This window comes from Pseudoliparis swirei, chromosome 20 (genome assembly GCF_029220125.1).
Source record: "Pseudoliparis swirei isolate HS2019 ecotype Mariana Trench chromosome 20, NWPU_hadal_v1, whole genome shotgun sequence".
NCBI lineage: Eukaryota > Metazoa > Chordata > Actinopteri > Perciformes > Liparidae > Pseudoliparis > Pseudoliparis swirei.
Genome location: NC_079407.1, coordinates 22,492,117 through 22,506,937, shown reverse-complemented (window position 1 = coordinate 22,506,937; position 14,821 = coordinate 22,492,117). Strand labels below are relative to the sequence as shown.

Genomic DNA, 14,821 nt, shown 5'->3' with positions numbered 1-14,821 from the left:
CGAGCCAAGAGGGGGAGTACCCAGGAGGCCAAGGTGTGCGATGAAATGAGCGCGTTGAAAGAATAGGAAAGGGGAAATGGGAATTTGTATTGGCCCATTATTTTGTGCGAGTACCCCATTTACACACGATGCGTGACGAGACTTACATTCACCAAATGATGCTACATTAGAGGGACGTGTATGGGGGAAATGAGCTGTTAAAAATAAATTATTTTCGGGTGACATCGAGGCCACAAGGACAGGTGACTGCATGAACACGTCTCCAGTCCGCGGCGGCATTGTGCGGATGCATTCACACACAACGATGTTTCGGCCTTCTGGAAGCTCTGCAGGTTGCTCTCTACTCGGAAATGGAATTGAATTTGTATTTACTGCCAGTTTTCATGCTGAAATCCATCATGGTCTCAGCAGATATTTTTTAAATCCATCTATGTGGTGAACCTCAAGCAGTTTTGTGGCACCACATTTGACTTAATTTGACTAATTTCAACGCAATGTAAGAGTCCTGCACGTCTCTGGAAATGGCACCAACACGGAAAAAGAAAAAAGGTATCGTTAGCTGCTGCGCTAACTTTAAACAAGTAAAAGAAAAAACTTCTATTTTACAACAGAGTGAGACATCCAAACCTTAATTGTGTTAAAAATGGCAGCTTAATATGTTAAAGCAGCAATTCTTTATTGTTGCTGCTTCACGGCCAAGCAGAGATGATCTGCTGGAGAGGTGCAGTGAAGATGTGTGTATGGATGTGTGTGTGGAGGGCAGGAGGGGGCAATGAATACAATATTTATCTGCACACTTGTGCAAAAAAAATTTTTATTCAAATATTGTATTACAAAAAACACTGCAGGAATGTGTGTGTGTACAATTATTAATGCATATTTTTTAAATACCACTTATCAGTTTGAGTGTGAGGATCTAGTGGTGACATGTGCATTTTTATTAAATTCCAGTCAGTTCATTTTCTATAGCCCAATATCAGAAATTACAAATTTACCTCAGAGGGCTTTACAATCTGTACACATACGACATCCCTGACCTTTGACCTCACATCGGATCCGGAAGAACTCCCAAAAAATAGAAAAAAAAATGTTCACAGGGAAAAAAGGGAAGAACCCTTCAGGAGAGCAACAGAGGGAGATCTAGGGAGATCCCTTTCCCTAAAGGATAGAAGCAATAGAGGTCATGTGTACGGAATGAAACATTACAGAGTTACATAAACACATCCAATGAATACAACCTCAATTATTAATAATTAGTAGTAGGCATGGACCACAATCCAGACACAGCCAGGTCCAATGGACCCTATGAGACGTGAAGTCAAAAGGACTCCGGGGTGGAAGTATAATTACTAGTGTACAATGGAGAGATGTACATTCATCCATAAAGTCCCCCAGCAGCTATAAGCCTATAGCAGCATCTCAAGGGGCTGGACCTGGTGAACCGGATTCAACCCCAACTATAAGACTATCAAAGAGGAAAGTCTTGAGTCTCCTCTTAAACACGGTGACTGTGTCTGCCTCCCGGACTGAAGGTGGAAGCTGGTTCCATAAGAGGAGCTTGATAACTAAAGGCTCTGGCTCCCATCCTACTTTTTAAGACTCTAGGAACTACAAGTAGTCTCGCATTTAGTGAGCGCAGCTCTCTAGTGGGGCAATATGGTACTACAAGAGGAAGGGGAGGTTAGAGATCGGTCTGTAGTTAGCCAACACCTCTGGATCCAGAGTGGGCTTCTTCAGGAGAGGTTTGATTACAGCTACTTTGAAGGAATGTGGTACGTGGCCTGTTAGCAAAGACATATTAATAATATCTAATAGAGAGCTGCCGATTAAAGGAAGAACGTCTTTAAGCAGCCTCGTCGGGATGGGGTCCAAGAGACAGGTAGACGTGTTAGAAGTAGAAACCGTTGAAGATTGATCAAGGTTGATGGGAGAAAAGCCATCTATATACACTACCGTTCAAAAGTTTGGGGTCACTTAGAAATGTCTTTATTTTTCAAAGAAAAGCACTGTTTTTTCAATTAAGATAACATTAATCAAAAATACACACTATACATTGTTAATGTGGTAAATGACTATTCTAGATGGAAGTGTCTGGTTTCTAATGAAATATCTCCAGAGGTGTATAGAGGCCCATTTCCATCAACTGTCACTCCAGTGTTCTAATGGTACATTGTGTTTGCTAATCGCCTTCGAAGACTAATATCTGATTAGAAAACCCTTGTGCAATTATGTTAGCACAGCTGAAAACAGTTATGCTGGTGATATAAGCTATACAACTGGCCTTCCTTTGAGCTTGAAGTTTGAAGAACAAAATTAATACTTCAAATATTAATCATTATTTCTAACCTTGTCAATGTCTTGACTATATTTTCGATTCAATTTTCAATTCATTTGATAAATAAAAGTGAGTTTTCATGGAAGACACAAAATTGTCTGGATGACCCCAAACTTTTGAACGGTAGTGTATATATACACACCAATTCTGCCCTCTATTCATTTGGAGTGTGTGGCTCAGTATTACAAACCATACGTATAAAGATTCATTTCGGCATATTTATCTTTAAATTGTCAAAACGTGTACAAATATTTCTTCCTAGCATCAATGCTTTACATTTAATAATAACTATATATTTGTTTAGTATATATACTTTACACCATATTTAATTTGATACCATGCTTGGTAATCCTGGATTAGCCTTTTGCATGCATGGCTGCCCGGTTGTTGGTATACATTTGGCGTGTTTCATATACCGCGTATGTGTTTGTACTTGTTCCAGCTTTCCGTTCTGCTGGCCCAAATACTAATAATGTCATGCCTCAGCAATTCTCTTGTTTATTTCTTTACTTACAGTATATTTGAAACTATACACTGTCATCAGCATTAAAACTTTCCCTCCTGCATTCCATTAGCCCAGATACTAACTCTTAAGAGGAAAACACACAATAATAGACTGAAAGCCCTCCCTTGAATCCATACATCCCTCCACCACATCTCCTTTACTCAGCATCAAAGTGTTCCTGAACTTTTTTTAAACCACTCTACTCTTTAAAAGGGCCTCGGCATGAATGAATTTATGATATAATAACGTCTGTGAAGGCTCGTGGGAATGGAGTAGTGTCGACAGATCTTGGGCAAGACACTTAACCCCAACATTGCTCCCGTTGCTGTGCTTACCGTGTGTGAATGTTAGTCAGTCAGTCACAGTTCATCCTCATGGGCTCAAAATTGTCAAACTTGCACCCAAATTATCAGAAACCTGGATTATGTCAACATCAAGTCGGGTTGCAGCTACTAATTTGTATTTCAACAAATAAGGGAAGCTCTGTGTTTGTAGCTGATTGGTCAATTTATATTTTGCTTCTCTTGCTGCTTTATTTCATCTTGTTTGATGAAGAAAAAAACAGTGACCAGCTGTTTTAGAAATGTACTAAGCCTTTTACGTGGAAGCTGTTTTTTTACTTTTTATATCTGCAGTAGGAGCACAGAGGACGTTCAGCTGGATTTATTCATCAGGAGAAAAACATATACTGTATATTGAATAAGCAATTGCTGTTCATCTCATTTTATTTTTATTGTACCCAACTTTTTATTTATTTATTTTTGTTTCGTTTTCAAGGTTTCCCTTTGATGGTTTCTGAAACCACGTGAAGGCAACATGAGAGGGGATTCTCCAACAAATGCCAGTCGAGTGTTTGATGTTATTGCGAGTACTGAAGTTAACTGTTGTGACACATTGTAGAAATGATTATGTTTTTATCAAAAGTGTAACAAAATTTCTCTTTTTTCCAGGTATCAGGAAGATTTTATCTAGCAACCGGATGACGGAAAGGTACGTTCATAACTTTATATATTTTTTATAAACTTGTGACTGAATCCAAACTCTCTCTCTTTCTATTTATATATGAATGTATATATATGTATATATATGTGTATATATGTGTGTATATATATATATGTATATATGTGTATATATATATATATGTGTATACATGTATACATATATGTGTATATATATATGTGTGTGTATGTATATGTGTATATATGAGAGAGAGAGAGGGGCGGATTGTGGATTTGTTGGCTTGAAAGCACAAATGAAAGGCTGTATGTTTAGAAAGGGAAATGTCATTGATGGACAATCACAGAAACGACGAGGCATAATGGGCTTGTGATAGAGAGATATAAAGAGTTTCTGGATCAGGCATGTCAGGTCCCGATTAGCTCAGCGATCAAGCAGGCATGGGTCACTTCAGACCCACATTTACACAGAAAACATGGAATAATGATTGTAAAAAATAAATAAATGCTGAAAGACAAATGCATGCCCCCTCACACATACTCACGGGCCCAGCCACCCTCTAATGGAGCCACCACTTATGTGGCGCGCTGACCGCGATCGTCCAACGTCTGGCCCCGGATAAATGGACGTTCCATGCATCAGATTACAAGGGACAATATCAAAGTGGGACGCCGGAAATGACCGAGTGTCCTCTATCACCCGATCAAAATGGATCCCCCGGGCGCCGTTATCTGAGAGTCAAAAGTGCAGCCGTCGACGTGGCTGCAGGATTCACACGGACCACAGATAAGGAGCAAGGCAGCACTGCCTCTGCAAAGCAGCCCGCTGCAGGTTGAACACTCAATTATTTTCTTTTCAGAGAAGTTGATTAATGTGGCGGGAATGTAGCACTCACGGGGCGGACGCTCATCGCGGGTATTGAGCCGATCACGGCTGGGATCGAGTCCAACACTCGATCTGCGACACTTGAACTGCCGCAAGGACGATTAACAGCGACACATTTCCTAGTTAAGGCTTCTTTTTTAAATTCAAATCTCAAACACGCATTATTTGATTAGTTCAATTTACAGTAAATTGTAAAAAAACATATTCATATTTTTCACCGCGCGTGCACATATGGCAAAATACGGCCTCGTCAGTATCAGAAGAATTATTAACAATCGAGTCAAGAATCCACTGATGCTGCACGGGCTGCCGGAACCAGGGAAGTAGCAGCTCATCAGTGTTCCGGCACAATTGGTGGCGCGTTGGGATGATGTTCTCCGTCAGTCACATCTACATTGTGACTCAGGCATGTCGGGCACGTCTGCGCCGGCCACATATGGCGCTGCTGTTGTGCTTATAATTAATGTGATTATTACTAATGAGCTACTGTCCCTTCTGTTTTTAGACGAGCATGAAGGACTTAATTTGACAAGTACATCTCACACGTACCTGGAGTCACCGACAGCAGCTCCAGTTTCCTTTGGTTTCGCATTGAAAGAGCATTTGAGTGAGGCTCCTCTTTGGCCGTGGTGTTCGATCAGAGGCATCATACAGGGTTCGTACGGTCATGGAAAACCTGGAAAAGTCATGGAATTTGAAAATGGTTATTTCCAAGTCATGGAAATGTGTTATATTCATACGTTCATTTACGCAGTTTGATTAAAAGAATAAACATGTATATACATATTTGTTCTTGGAATCAGACTATTGTCTTTTTCATTTGTGTCATGTAAGGCAGCGGTCCCCAACCTTTTTTGAGCCACGGACCGGTTCCGTGTCATAAATTATTTTCACGGACCGGCAATATAAATGACGTAATAAATATGACGTCATACAATTATACGAAGGGCATAAAGTGCCAAAACTACAACTCATCATTACGCCGAATTAGTGTGAGCCGTGCGCTTGTTGACCTGCAACGAGCCGCTGATGGAGACGGCGACACAGACATGTGTTTGGTCCGCTGCTCCTAACCGAGTTCTGGTCGCTGTCATTAGAAGAGGCAGAGTTGTTGTGTGAAAAGTCCCTTAAGGCCACCGTCATTTGCATTTCCAACACATTTTTTTCTTGCTCGGACGGGCTCGATTCACCGGGTGGGTTTGTTTACAAATGGGTTGCAGGTCTATTCTTTTGCAGTCGCGTCTTTTGTGGTTGGAGTACCGCTCAAACTCTTTTAAAAGCCTCTTCCACCCGGTCAACGTCTGAAACATGTAGAATATTCCGCTGTTCACTCGCCCACACAGCAGCGACTTTATCGGCCAACTTGAAAACAGTTTTCATTTCCCTGAAGTGACAGAATTCATTGAGCAGGTTGAATATGTTTTAAGATTCTTTGTCACTGAAATGTGCCGCCAGCAGAGGGTTCGGCGCGTGAGACTCGCCTGCAGCGATAAACCCGAACTATAAGACTCCTGAACGCGGCTCAGACGTACACACGGGTGGATCCGCTCCTTTTTCAAAATAATATATTTTTCCGATTGATTAAAAACATTTTTTTTAACTTTATGTATTCACTTTTTTTCCGCGGCCCTGATGTAAGGCATATCCTCATGTATACATCGAGATTCCACAAAATGTTTGGTCTTTTTTATTTTGCCTCACTGATGCAGAATACTTCATACGACATTATCTGCTTACAGTGACACTTTTATACTGACAATATATTGACATCTTACTAGCAATATTTCTACAGTTTCAAAGTGTATATTTGAAGTCACGTACTTCCTGAATGTGACTGAACATATTTCCTGTTTCCGGCTCTGCAAGACATTGATGAAATGTTTGATAGTTCACTAAGGAGCAGCAGGTTCAGAATAACACTATTTCAGTGCATATTCCCAAGCACAGGAAAATATAGTCTTTATGTTAGATTAAATTAGATGGATTAGATATGTACTTTATTCATTCCCAGGGGGACATTTCTTTTAAGCAGCAGGAAACATGTTTACAATAGGCAGGACATATTACATGTAATAATTTAAATAATAAAGGAAATGGAAATATAAAAAAATAAATAAATGAAAGTTGAGATGGTTGGAGGTATGGCAGCAGTGCAACAGACACATTCGAGGATGCACTTCCTGTTATTGCGCGCTTGTCCTCTCTTAGACGTGAAGGTCAAATGTCCCTTTTGCTCGACTTGCAGTTTGCATTAGCCGTTAGAAACAAGGTCGTTGAAATGTAGGTGGCGAGTCCCGGTTTTGTGTAACACGCTCCACAGGTCACAGGTAATGAACGTTCTGTCAACACGTACGCTGATGGATTGAGAACCAAAGCTGAAACATGAGCACGAACGACCGCTTTAGTCCTCGAGCATTTGTGGGTATGGATGCGTCGGGGAGGGAAACAATGAATCCACAGTTAGGTTGCTTAGTGGGACCAGAGGGAGGGATTTAAAAAGAAAACAGAGGCACAATATGCTTCTCCATTGCGCCAATATGTAAGCACCACATTGTGGCTCCGCTCTGGCCTAAGTGAGGTTGATTTATTTATATTTCTCTTTATGCAAGTTATGTTTCAAAGGCCTGTACGGAAAGTGAAGAAACGGATCCGTGTCAGGTTTCATGCTGTCACCAGTAGGTTTCCCCCCCCCCCTAAGCACCAAAGGATCAGCAACAAGAGAGATATTTGGCAATATCTTTTATTATTTTCCCGCAGACTGTGTCTCTGCTCTCCACCACCTCGATCCTCAGTCCCTACTGCTCCTTTATGGAGACCGACGCACAGATATACACACACGTAGATTGTCCTCAGCTTGTAGCTGATTGGTAATCGGCCACACGCTGAGGACAATCAGACACCGTTCCGTGAACCACACCCCCGCTCCACCCACTCTGCAGCAGAGCCTGAACACAGATCATGTACTTTAGTGCCACAAGATCAAACCTCATGAAATACACAACAAACAAACCATTCGGAGGTTTTGAAAGCAGCAGATCCGCTCGACACAGAGAGAGACTAAAGGCTTCTTCTTTTTGAATGGGCAATACCAAAGGCTGTGGATGATTGGACATTTTAGCCGTCTCACATATAAAACAGACTCCGTGGAGGTACAGAAATAGCATCCGACACCAGAACTGTTATATAAGTGGTGTCTGATGCCAGCAGACGAATGACGATGTTCATCTTCCATCTCCAGCATTGAGCTCGAAGTAGAAGAGTGTGAAGCAGTTCTCTGTTTGTCAGAACCATGAACGTCCGTCAGATTCAGACGTAGCGTCGTTTGAATGCAGTGGTGCTTGACCACGAACACATCTGCAATCTGCTTAAAACAATACGTAGCCGACGGATGCAGAGACAGTCACACACTAAAGACGAGGTGGAAAGACCTGGCGAATGTGCGGCGACATGAGAACACATCCTGTTCCTGCCGTCAGCATTTCAGTGATGGCATACGTAGGAATGGTGCAACTGGACACGGAGGCAACATCCGTGTCTAACTAACACAGGTGGCCGTTAGCGTCGACTTCACACCCAATCAAACCCAACACCATCAGGCTGCTCATCTCCAGCTGACGCATCATTTGACTAATTCCCCCAGACTTGATCTCCAATGAGAGTTAATGAGGGTTTTAATAAACTGTCCAAGTTCAGCCAACGGACTGGTGCATTTTAATGTCATAATCTATTAATGAACTAATATGTTTCCGTTTCAGTTAAGCGTTGGCGTTTCCTCTCTGCCCCTTGTTCCAAGTATAATAAATGATTCATAATTTAAAATAAGCATATTTTGCTCTTACACAGTCAAATTGGCAGTGTCAATTTAACACTTAAAGAGTACATTTTAACACTCAGCCAGTGAGTACATGGTTCCTTATCTTTAGAGTGTTGAAGTAACACCGAACATAGTGTTAACATTTTAGAGTTAACGCAACTCTGGTAAGAGTTTTTTTTTTACTCTACACTACACTCAGAAGTGTTCATTTTGATTAACACTAGTCCGAATGTCAAATGTAAATAACACTTGAGTCAAAATGAACACTTCTCAGTATAGAATAATAAAATGTTAACACTATGTTGAGTGTTAATTTACATTACATTACATTTAGATCACACTTTAAGCCAAAGCAACTTCTAATCATGTTACAATCATACGCCATATACCGAGCGACAGGGATGCATTCAGGGTCAAGTGATTCATTCTGCTGTGCAGCTTTTGACTCGGCCACGTTAGCCGTCTGCAATTCAGTATTTCAAGACACAAAAACATCTCGAGTGTAAGTTGAACTCAGGAGAGAGTTATTCAAAAATGTTGCTTCTGCTGAAATATCAACATTTGATATAAAAACGTGATTTTGAGAAATTCTTTCCAGAATTAAAACACGCGTGATTAAGTCAATTTGAAAGGAGACGGAAGGAGGCGGAGCTTCCAGAGTAACAGTGAACGTTGTCATTAACGTGGGGCTTTAGTTGTTGTAATGACTCTGACAGAGTCAACTCACTTTAACACTGTGCATTTTACACAAACATGTTTTAAATATTCACACCAACACTGGGGGCTATTTACTTTTGCTAGTGTTGTAATAAGAGTCAATATACTTTGACACAGAATTTTTAGTGTGTATGTCGTCAATGATAACAGAACAGTTCCCCCTTGAAATGTTTCCCCTGAATATACAGCATATCGACAGCCCACTTCTCCAGATGAAGTGCCTTTTTTTTCTTCCAAGAACTTTGCAAGGAAACTTCAAACCTTTAATTACCCCCCTTCATGCGACACTTGATTGAGTTCCAGTAAGACATTACCAGCACTGTTCTCTTGAATGGATTCCAGTGGATTCATTTCCAGTCCTTAAAGTTTGTTGTGCAGCCTTTGGAAGTTTGTTTGAAATCCTCTGTGTTGGTGCAGCTCCACACATCAACACACTCGTGGCAGATGGAGTGTTTGATCATCTTGAGCGGAAAGTGACTTTTTTTCTTTCTTTCTGAAGCTTCTCTGAAGTTTCATGTTGGAAGAATCAAACCTGTCAATAAAGTACAGTTTCTAATGTGGACTGACATCACAGAGTTTCTATATAAAAGTGTATTCATAAAACCACCTGATGTTGGTCTTCAGTCACATTATCGGCATCATATATTATGAAGCCCTTTCAGTTATGTCTGATGTTAAAATGAACAGTGTAACCTTTTGGGGAATTAGCTTTTTCTTGTCCCTGCTTGTTTTAATGGAACAGAGACTGAACCAGGGAGTAGGTGGAAAAACCCAAACAAGCTGAACGTTGGGAATTCTCTGTGGCTTTGTTGCCGTCAGCCATCCTCGTCACCACTGCTGACTGACTGCTGGTGAAACAGGGAGGATTTGGGTCTCCTTTCTTTGAGGAAGAAACAGTTTGTCCTCGACTTATCAGTTAAACCGAGCAAAGTGACAACCGGACCTCCCGGTGAGGAGATGAGTTGATGCTCTGACTGAGTCGGCCTCCTCGGTCGTTACTCCCGTCTCACCCAGCTTTGCCAACACACACGCGAACGTCCATCCGCCTCTCCGTCACACCACCTGTCACTCCATTTCCCCCGTCTGCCTGTGTATTAGCGCCCACAGATTCACAGGTTTATTTTGTGCTTGTTTTTCTACTGTGTCCTTTTCTCTCGTGTTTACAAGAAACGAGTTATATAATGTCATAAATATGCATATTCCAGGCCGTGTTCGGACCCACAACTGTGTTGTGAAAGAAGCCGAGAGGAGCTGCGTGTTGCCACAGGTACATGTGAGAAGACTAAATATAAAACAGGAAACTCAGTCCAAGGGATGGTTTAGAATTACGTGGTTTAACTGACGCATTTATCCAAAAGACTTGCAGTAGGTGCATTTATTCATCGTGGGTCCAACCACCAAACCTGCAGGAATTACTCAAATACTTCAACTTTATTGAGTTTCATCGGCCACGGTGCAGTTTGAACGAGAAAGTAAACTTCCCTCGCTGACACACTTGCTTTAAGAAAAGCAACGATCGACAAAAGGATCTTCCGAAACAATCAACGTTCATCGCTTTGATTGTTTCCGGTCCGGCTGCAGTTGGTGGACGGAGGCGTTCAAGTCCACTCGACAAATCCAAATCACAGAATCTCTAATAGTGAAGTGGCATGAGCTAGAAGTGACTCACACACACACACACACACGCACACTAATCATACATGACATCAGCCTTTTACCATATTCTGTTGCTGCTGCCAACATTACATTTAGTCTTCTGCTTGATTCAAGGATCATAAGTTGTCACTTTGCAACACAGAGATGCACAACCCAATTCAGTTGTAGCTCATTTGCAACACAACACACACATGACTAACACAAATAACACCAGTAGTACATTCTTGAACTGCATCTATTTAAGTTGCATCATAATGAACGTAAACAGCAGCAATAAAAACAATTCTCTCTGCGGATAACATGGCCGACATCTTCACATTACATTTCAAACGCATTGTCCATCAACCAATCCTGACGTTTGAGCCCGCAACCATCATGACGTCAACACAGTCACCCTCCTCTTGTTCTCCGTCACGTTCAGCTTGATCCTGGACCAAGATGGATCCAGGTCTCTGAGAAGATGTGGGCTCAACAACCACTGATCTCACGCTGCTTTCTCCCATCTTATTTTCCTGCGACCGATCAGACAGCCAGGAGCATGCTGGGTAGTGGAGTATAGCCTCAGGTCCTAGCCGGGTTAGCTTAGCTTCTATCTCCCTCTCCTCTTTCTCATCTCTATACTCCCTCTCTCTCCACCCTCGGGCGGTTTGGTGGTGTTTGGCTGCTTGGTCGGCTGTGGGGTGCTGATCGTCCTAGAGTCCGCTGCACTTGATCCAATCCTCACAGTTGTGTGTGTCTCTCAAGGTCTTGACCTTTGCTTGTATTTTGATAGTGTTGTAAGTGTTGCATATGTTGAAGCAGGGTTTCTAAATCACAGCGCCAGGGGTTTCATTTGACTGTGTGTTCACGTTGCTGTAATTGGTCACAATGTCGGAAAGAATAAATCCCTTCGAAGTTGGGAAAAGGTTGAGCTAAATGGCCCAATTAGCCTCAACCAGTTGCTAAAGTTTGGCAGGAAAAAAGTACCTCGTGACTGCAGCAGGCTGGACGCCTGTTCTCACACGTTACGGGTACTTTAAGTTTGTACCGACAGATTTCTTGAGGGAAGCCCTGTGGTCATGTGGGTTGTCCGCGAAGCCTCACGGAAGGTGTGGAAAGCGAGATGTGCTTGATAACAGATGGCATCTCCAGGTATGGAAGGAAACCAAAGCAGTAGGAGGCCGGAGCAACGGAAGAAGAAGAAGAAAAAGAAAGGTCAAGACGAGCAGTAGCAGCTGTTTACGGCCGGTCAGATCAGGCAGGAGGCAGCGTGGCCGTGCGATCGTGCGTGGAGCGACAGTTAGAGCTCGCCACATTATAAAGGCCGCTTCGTTATTTGATTGAACACGAGGAGTGAGGTAATTTAAAACCGGTCCTCTTAAACGTCTCTGAAGACAAATACATTTGCTGATTAAAAGGATAAAGCGATTTGTTTCTGTGTTCTTTGGCTAGAGGGATTTGGAAGAAATGGGCGGAATTTGTGTGGAATGCTCGTGCTTTCAGGCTTTTTCTGGTAGCACCCAGCTAAGGGTCGCTGTTTCCGGAAACGTGTTGAGTGGGCCGAATTATGATAATCATATTTATGATAATTTGATTTTTTTCTGTTGTAGTTTTTCTTAAACGGCTGACTGATTCTTGTAACCCAGGCTCTGTTGTTTAATTTGATGTGCAACATTAATATATTTGCTTGTTTCTTATAGCAACGAAGACCCCTGACCCCTTAGGGGGGGTCTATGATTTTCAAGAGGTTAAAGTGGATTGTGAATGTTTGTCCGACGACACGCGGGAGCCTCTTTTATTGTAAAGGCAGTTCAACTTCATTCAAACTGTCGGATTTGGAGCCTGCAAAATGTCTGGGTATTTTACTTTCTAAGATTGCAGATTCTGGGCCCTGTGAAGTCAGTAGAACAGTCAAGCTCAATTCTACATTGCAGTTTATGTGCTCGGTCAGGAGCAGTCTGGTAGGGTCCATGTTACGGTGAGACAGAGCCACTGTACCATAGGTCGAGTAGAAGGTGGAGCTTGTGTGAGCAAGGTTATAACAATGTAGTTCTACAAGCAAAGGCATCGCCTTCTACCAAGGGAGCCTTGTCACCCTTACGCCTCTGAAGAAGCCGACGTAGGATGCCGCCTTATAAACCGCAGGGTTTGGGTAGGCACGTCCATTTTTGCCGGCCGTGGTTATGCACATTTTCAGTGTTCCCCTGATTGCGGGAGAGATTTATATTCTCGTTGTATTCCAGCAGAGGGCTCTGACTGTGCTTACAGAACCAGGGTTACAATATTCTAACCTTCGTTGTTACTAATATTATCAGGAGTCACAGCAAACATGTCTCCTGTCGGACGCTCCAGCTGCCTGCGACAGACGTGGGCGTTACACCGATAACTGAACCCCGTGCGTGATTTCATTAAATGTGTTGACTCTGGTTCAAAGTTATTTCTATGATTCCTAAATAAAATCACATTAAAATGGCAGTCGCACTAAATTTGTTAGTGATTATAGTAATTGTAGCCATCCGTCTGTGTTATTAGAGGTGAGGGGTTTTTTTTTCTGCCTTCGGTGAGCACCCATTATCCATTTCATCTCCCCCTGTGCCCACCCATTGCGTTCAGTTTACACACACACACACACACGCACACACATTCCTGCACACAGATAGAAATCGTGGCTCCCGAAGCCGCCGTGCATCCTCCAGCTGCAGTCACGCTTGTTAGTGTGGCATCAGGTACCCGGAGGATCCCTGCCTCAGCCTTAATTGCCTTCTTCTGGGCTCGACTCGACTCCCCTGGAGAATCAACAATCTTCTTTGTGCCTTTGATCTTAACAAGCTTGATTAACTGCCATGGCAACCTGCAGGGGCTGCTTCTGGGATGGCTGGCCGCTCATTATTGGACAAGAATAAAAAGGGACTGTCCTTGGCACGCACTGCTGCTGTAGGGAGGTTTGGGATTAGGAGGGGAGGAGTGGGGTTTGTGTGTGTGTGTTGTGAATAGTAATTGGTGCAAAATATTCTCTTAAGTTAATTGTATTGAGTCGTTTTTAACGGTTTTAATGACTTTTAACTTGCCGGAAATAATTTGGCAGTATCTTTTTGAGACTGGTGTTGTGGAGGGAATTTAGAAATCAGAGGGAGATGTGTGATTCTCAATCCAATTGTCGGAGTAGATTTTGGATCATATTCGTCTTGTACAATCAAATACAAAAAGTCATCTTTACAAGGCATTTCACATGCTGTTTACATTAAATTCAAAGGGTCAACAGGAAACGAATGGACGATGATAGCGGTGAATCGACATCAGTTGCTAGGCAACATGAATATAAATTGATTATCAGCAGGGGGCCTATTAAATCAGTTATTTTGCGGTTACAGCTTCACAGAGTACAGTTGTTTGACGAGGACAATGAATATTAAAAATGAATCACGAAAATTATTTTCAGATTAATGGATAATGAAAACTAATTAGCGAGTTGCAGCCCTGTGAGGAAATGATACAAAAGCTTTTCATTGGCTGCCCTTACAGAACTATGCTTATAGATCAGTAGGATTGCTTTACTTGGACATATTTCCCAACAGAATCACTGGTCGTATGCGGCAAGCATTGTACTAAATAATGAATAAAAATTGCCGCAGCATATTAATTGCGTTGGAATTCTTTGATGGGATTCCCGGCAGGATTCCCGACAGTCTATTAGCTTCTTGTCTTCTCATTACTGCAGCTCAGGGAAACACGAGGTGACTGCAAAGCGGCGACTGAGCCCCGAAAAGGCGCAGTGCTCTTCCACCAGTCTACATTTTACATGGAGCACTTGAGTCAAATTGACCTTACGAGGCTCCAGCGGAGCTCCGTTTCTGACAATTTGTTTGCATTTATGCCATTTATGTTTCAGTCCTCATCCGAGACAGACACACAATATTGTTCCCCAGGGAAATACCATTTCATTACACCGTCATTGAACTTGGTTCGTCTTTCC

General features: G+C 42.3%; 1 protein-coding gene across 6 annotated transcripts in view; it reads left to right on the top strand.

Moving 5' to 3' along the window:
* Positions 1–14,821, top strand: part of si:cabz01090165.1 (uncharacterized protein LOC100333421 homolog) — a 349,850-nt gene that overhangs the window by 68,486 nt on the left and 266,543 nt on the right. For all 6 annotated transcript variants that reach the window (XM_056440460.1, XM_056440458.1, XM_056440453.1 and 3 more), the window contains exon 2: positions 3,791–3,830. The gene's annotated coding sequence lies outside the window, so the exon portion shown is untranslated. The remainder of the gene's footprint in view (positions 1–3,790; positions 3,831–14,821) is intronic.